The sequence below is a fragment of the Mus caroli genome, unplaced genomic scaffold (assembly GCF_900094665.2).
Source record: "Mus caroli unplaced genomic scaffold, CAROLI_EIJ_v1.1 scaffold_16853_1, whole genome shotgun sequence".
NCBI lineage: Eukaryota > Metazoa > Chordata > Mammalia > Rodentia > Muridae > Mus > Mus caroli.
Genome location: NW_018389616.1, coordinates 1 through 6,172, shown reverse-complemented (window position 1 = coordinate 6,172; position 6,172 = coordinate 1). Strand labels below are relative to the sequence as shown.

General features: G+C 40.8%; 1 pseudogene; it reads left to right on the top strand.

The window, feature by feature from the left end:
- The first annotated feature begins 326 nt into the window (after positions 1-326).
- Positions 327-1,333, top strand: LOC110288196 (annotated as a pseudogene).
- Positions 1,334-6,172: the final 4,839 nt, after the last annotated feature.

Below are 6,172 nucleotides of genomic sequence, written 5' to 3'. Positions count from 1 at the left end.
ATGCTATACAAAACACCAGTTTCTTAGAAATCATCCATTTTACTTTTAAAGATTATAATTTAATTACAACATTTCCTGTCTTCCCTTTCTTCTCTCCAAGAGATATATATATATATATATATATATATATATATATATATATATCCCTTAAAAATAAAATTGTGGGGTCCCATATTGAACTCGAGTTGGAAGAGGCAAGTCTGGTCTCAAAATGGAGGTAAAATCACTGCCTGGTCTCCCCCAGCCTGTCTCTGGCCATTGCTGCCACTGATGCTGCTGCCGCAGGGGGGCCGGGGCCGGGGGAGGGGGGAGGAAGGTAGGAGGGCCATGATCCAAAGGAAGCAGAGCAGCTGAGGAAGCTGTTTATTGGTGGTCTGAGCTTTGAAACCACAGATGATAGCTTAAGAGAACATTTTGAGAAATGGGGCACACTTACAGACTGTGTGGTAATGAGAGATCCCCAAACAAAATGTTCCAGAGGCTTTGGTTTTGTGACCTACTCTTGTGTTGAAGAGGTGTATGCTGCAATGTGTGCTCTGCCACACAAGGTTGATGGGCGTGTGGTGGAACCAAAGAGAGCTGTTTCTAGAGAGGATTCTGTAAAGCCTGGTGCCTATTTAATGGTGAAGAAAAATTTTGTTGGTGATATTAAAGAGGATACGGAAGAATATAACCTGAGAGACTACCTTGAAAAGGATTTGCTTTTGTAACTTTTGATGATCATGACACAGTTGATAAAATTGTTGTTCAGAAATACCAAACTATTAGTGTACATAATTGTGAAGTGAAAAAGGCCCTTTCTAAACAAGAGATGCAGTTTCCTGGTTCACAGAGAGGTCATGGAGGTGGATCTGGCAACTTTATGGGTTGTGGAGGAAACTTTGGAGGTGGTGGAGGAAACTTTGATCGTGGAGGAAACTTTGGTGAAGAGGTGGCAATGGTGGTGGAGGTGGTGGCAGCAGAGGTAGTTATNGAGGTGGTGATGGTGGATATAATGGATTTGGAGGTGATGGTGGCAACTATGGCGGTGGTCCTGGTTACAGCAGTAGAGGAGGTTATGGAGGTGGTGGACCGGGCTATGGAAACCAGGGTGGTGGATGTGGTGGTGGAGGAGGAGGATATAATGGTTACGATGAAGGAGGAAATTTTGGTGGAGGTAACTATGGTGGTGGTGGAAACTATAATGACTTCGGAAATTATAGTGGACAGTAACAGTCACATTATGGACCCATGAAGGGGGAGCAGTTTTGGTGGAAGAAGCTCAGGCAGTCCCTATGGTGGTGGCTATGAATCTGGAGGTAGAAGCGGTGGATATGGTAGCAGAAGGTTTTAAAATAAAACAGAAATGGCTACAGTTCTTAGCAGGAGAGAGAGAGAGGGGTTGTCAGGAAAGCTGCAGGTTACTTTGAGACAGTCGTCCCAAATGCATTAGAGGAACTGTAAAAATCTGCCACAGAAGGAACGATGATCCATAGTCAGAAAAGTTACTGCAGCTTAAACAGGAAACCCTTCTTGTTCAGGACTGTCATAGCCACAGTTTGCAAAAAGTGCAGCTATAGATTAATGCAATGTAGTGTCAATTAGATGTACATTCCTGAGGTCTTTTATCTGTTGTAGCTTTGTCTTTTTCTTTTCATTACATCAGGTATATTGCCCTATAAATTGTGGTAATGGTACAAGGAATAAAAAATTAAGGAATTTTTAACTTTTCAAATTTTGTGTAGTACAGTTTTTCTACATTTTAGTACAGAAACTTTAACAAAATGCAGTTTTGAAGGTGTTTCCTTGTGAGTTAACAAGAAGATCATTGCTAATTATTATTTTGTATGAATTTTGCTAAACTTAACTGTAAAGAAACACCCACTGGCTTGCAATTTAAGGGGAATCTATTCTACCCATTTCCAAAACAATGAATGGGCGCTGACATGTGGAAAGAATAGATATTTGTATGTTTGCAATGTGTGTTTTAGATAATTAGAATTGGGAAATAAAAAATAGCATATTTGTGAATTTAAAAAAAATAAAATTGTGTCATAGAATATGGAGACATTAAAATGGGAGCCACCTTGAAGTGAGCTTTTCATGGTGCCATGCATGCATGGTACCAGAGTGAAAATGTAATCGTTTGTCTCACTAACTGTGAATCCTCCAAACTACAATACCTAGCCTGATATGATATGTGCACTGGATCAGTAGTGGCAGTAATATTACAAGAGTAGTCAACTACTCTCTGATTGGCTGTAAAGCTCATTACACAGCCAAGTAGTGGTGACGCACACGTTTGATACTAGCACTTGGGAGACAGAGGCAGGCAGATTTCTGAGTTTGAGGCTAGCCTGGTCTACAGAGTGAGTTCCAGGACAGCTCACTACATGATTTTGCATACACATCTGGATCTGTTAAAGGGGCTAAGCTTGATAAGCTGTAGACACAAGGGGACAACCCACTACTATTATTCTGCTAAACAAACATAGCATTAACGTGACTCCTAATAACTTATTGATGTAGTCATAGATTAGAGTATCTCTTGACCTTCTTCAGAGAAACCTGAAGTGAATGGCAATTAAAGGAAATCCTTAGCTGTTTATTGTGGAGAGCATAAGAGATTTTGTAATGCTTAGTCCCTAATGTGACACACATGTTCCTAGTCCCCCTTCCCCAACAAGTTTCAAGGATATTTAAGGAAGAGGGTGAGAAAAGAGGGTAGTGGATTATGCCAAAGAAACAGAATTTTCCCAATAATACATGGGGACATGTAAGAGTTTATAGCAGTTGTGGTAGCAGGACTGAACCCAGTGCCTTCCATCTTTTCTACAGGGTAAGACAGACTATGGGGGATTAGAAAACACAGAATCTTCTTAGTAACAGCTGCTACGTCATCAGAGCATGCAGAAAGGATGAATAGCTAGCACAATTAGTACTGGACAATAGCATCCAATTCCTCTAGTGTCTGTGCCCAAGCAGGTCATTTGGTCCAACTGTTTGTCTCTGGATATACAGATTCTAGGCTACATCAGTTACAGCAGTTTAATCAAAAGCTGCCTGGAAGGACTCCATGACCTATGTTTCAAGAAATATTGCCTAAATCAGGTTGCATTATAGTCTTTAGAATGGAATAATGATACCCAGGGCCCAATATGTACCTGAAAGGATATATATATCAAGTGCCTTGAACATGCTGAGTGGCAAATAAATGCACTGATTTCCCAACTAGTATGACTTACTTGATCCAAAGGCCAATAGGACAATTGGAACTTCTGGGTAGGAGGACCATGAATTTGTATATCAAATTATTTGAGGTTTGATGAACACTAACACCTGAATGTTCCAATGTGGAGGCACTATGTAGATCTAGATCCACCTAAAAGGACATTTAGATATGGAACATGGGGGCCAGCCTTCAAGGGTACTGTGCTTGATGAACCAGCTGAGTGAAGATTTTCTTATAGGGTACAAAACAACCATCCTCTTAATATATCCATTCTTCCATAGGTTCAGAAGCCAACTCTATGCCGTCAGCTCAAAATTCAGGTGGCATATGTTGAAAAAGCTGCTGGTACGTGGAAGTGAAGGGTAGGGTCAATGCTAGAGGAATTGTTTCAGCTCTGGATGCTGGTCAATTGGGTTCTTAGCTCTCCTACTTTCAGCAGCTCATTTGAAATGATTTCCACCCCTCCTCTTATTCTTAAAATGTCTGGCCCAGCTCTTTCCCCAGAAACATCTTTTGAGATAGGGGATTGGATTTGATATCTCAATTTCACTTATCTTCACGGGCTTAGTAGCATTAAGAAGATATGTAATTTATCGTGTCAAGATTATTTTGTCTTGCAATGATGGTGACTGAAGGCCAAGAGTCTCCTGGAGTGTTTCCAAACACAAAGCAAAAGTTGGAGCTAGTAGAGGATTTGTTGAAAGGTGAAATTTAAAACTATCCTTGCTCTGCTACATCTGCTCACACTGGACTCTGACTAAGTTATGCATTGTGAAAAATTTGACTGTGCATCTGCTTCTAATAAATAATGGCTGGTGTTACGTGGATCATTCTTTTAGTGAGAGCTGTTCTGGGCACTATTGGAGGTCTAGAAGTGTCACTGAGCCCTATCCCCACTATTCAGTAAGTATATCTCACACCAATTGTGACAAGAAAGTCCAAATGTCCTGAGAGAGGAGAGCAGGAATAACCATTTTGAATGGGAATCAAAATACTAACCATTCACTGATAAAAGAGGGAAAATCTGTAGTGAAAAGTCTTGTGAAATGGTTTCTGTGTTCAATTTTCTGTAGACTTTTCAGTAAAATGTACTAAAAGAGTTATACATTAAAAGGAAAAACTTGCATATAAAAAGTAAGCCCATTGCTGAAATAAGAATATGTCACTAAGTGTAGTCCACTTGTCTTCTAAACATTTATGTTTATGTTCATAAGATAAGGCTTCTTTCAGTTTGGGTTAGAAATTTATCTTTTTGCATTAAGCAACAGTTAGTGCAGAGACTCTGAACTGGCCAAGGTGTTGAGAATAAGTTACTAGTGAGTGTTCAGCATTAAATGGGACATATATCGCATACTCCAGGAGTCAAGAAACGTTCAAGAGGGAGTATACATAAAAATGTATAAGCTGGAGAAAGAAGAACTTCCTACGGTCATAGTCTTCAGATTGTGGTATAGTAATTGCAATCCTGAAATCTTAGTAATTATGATTCTATGTACAATTGGCTTCAGACCATTCTTTCAAGGAAGGGTTAGAAGTTCAGGAGGCCCCTCCGCTCCATGAAGACTTGTAGGCCATTGACTGTTGCTGGAGAAGGACTTCATGAGATCGCACTCTTCTACCTAGGGTCAGAAGAGAGGTTTACTTCAGAATTGTGCTCATTCTTCTGTTAAACAACTCCTCTACTCATGCTATTTTAAGTAATTATAATTAAACTCACCGCTTGACGCCACACACCCAAAAGACAAGAACGTTGAAGCTATACTATATTGGAAATGTAAAGGGGTCAGGAGGAATGTGAGTGGAAAGGATATTATAGTGTGAGATAGCTACAATAAAAACATCATACACGAGGCCACACTTCAGTGGTTGGTCTCTCACACAGTAGTACAGGAACAGCAAAGTTACCATAGATTGATAATAAAAGGCAGAGAGAGGAGCAGGAGAGATGGTTCCACATGTACAATCATTCACCCACTAAGTGGCTTACAATCATTCTTAACTGTCATTCCTGGGGAACCAATACCTCTCTTTGACCTCTTCTGACACCAGTGATGCATGTGGTTTAAATACATATATGCTATCAAAACTCTTGGGTCGGGCAATGGTGGCACATGCCTTTAATCCCAGCACTTGGGAGGCAGAGGCAGGTGGATTTCTGAGATCGGGGCCAGCCTGGTCTACAAAGTGAGTTCCAGGACAGCCAGAGCTATACAGAGAAACCCTGTCTCAAAAAAAAAAAAAAAAAAACCGAAACAACAACAAAACAAAACAACAACAACAAAAAAAAACTTTTATACTCATGTGTAACTTTAATTATTTTAACCTTTATTTTTTAATGATGGTCCTTAAACACGTTAACCCCCCCTTTTAGCCCACCACCCACCAGAAGTAGTGGAAAAGAAAGGATACAGGGGAAGTGGACCAGTTTAGAAAAGGTTCATAGGAGCATCCCATCTGTGTTGTCGGGAAATCGACAGTTCAATTTAAAGGTTAGCGGCAGTATCTCAATCCACTTCACGGATATACCAGCAGTCAAGTTGAATAGAGTTGGGATAGGAAATCAGCAATGGTGGCAGTACCTAGCAGAGACAGCCAGGCCTCAGCCTCGGCACTAGTCAGCAGGAGGGACCAGCAGGAATGCCAGGAGAAGTCCTTGGCTCAGCCTCTCTCACCAGCAGGCTGTTCCCTGGGAACATACCGGCTGTGCAGGCCAGGGTAATAGGTTCACAAAAAACTTCATATCAGACAGCACACAGCCACCACACTCTCCTAAAGTCCAGGGAAGAAGCAAACCAAGGAAAAAACATTCACCCAACAGAGCCAGAACCAGATATCATCATCTAGACCCATATACATCTATGACTGCACAAGAACGTAAAAGAAAAGCACAGCATATATACCCTCTAAAACTAAAGCAGGGCACTTGCAAAACCCAATGTACTAGTACTGCAGTTATACTTA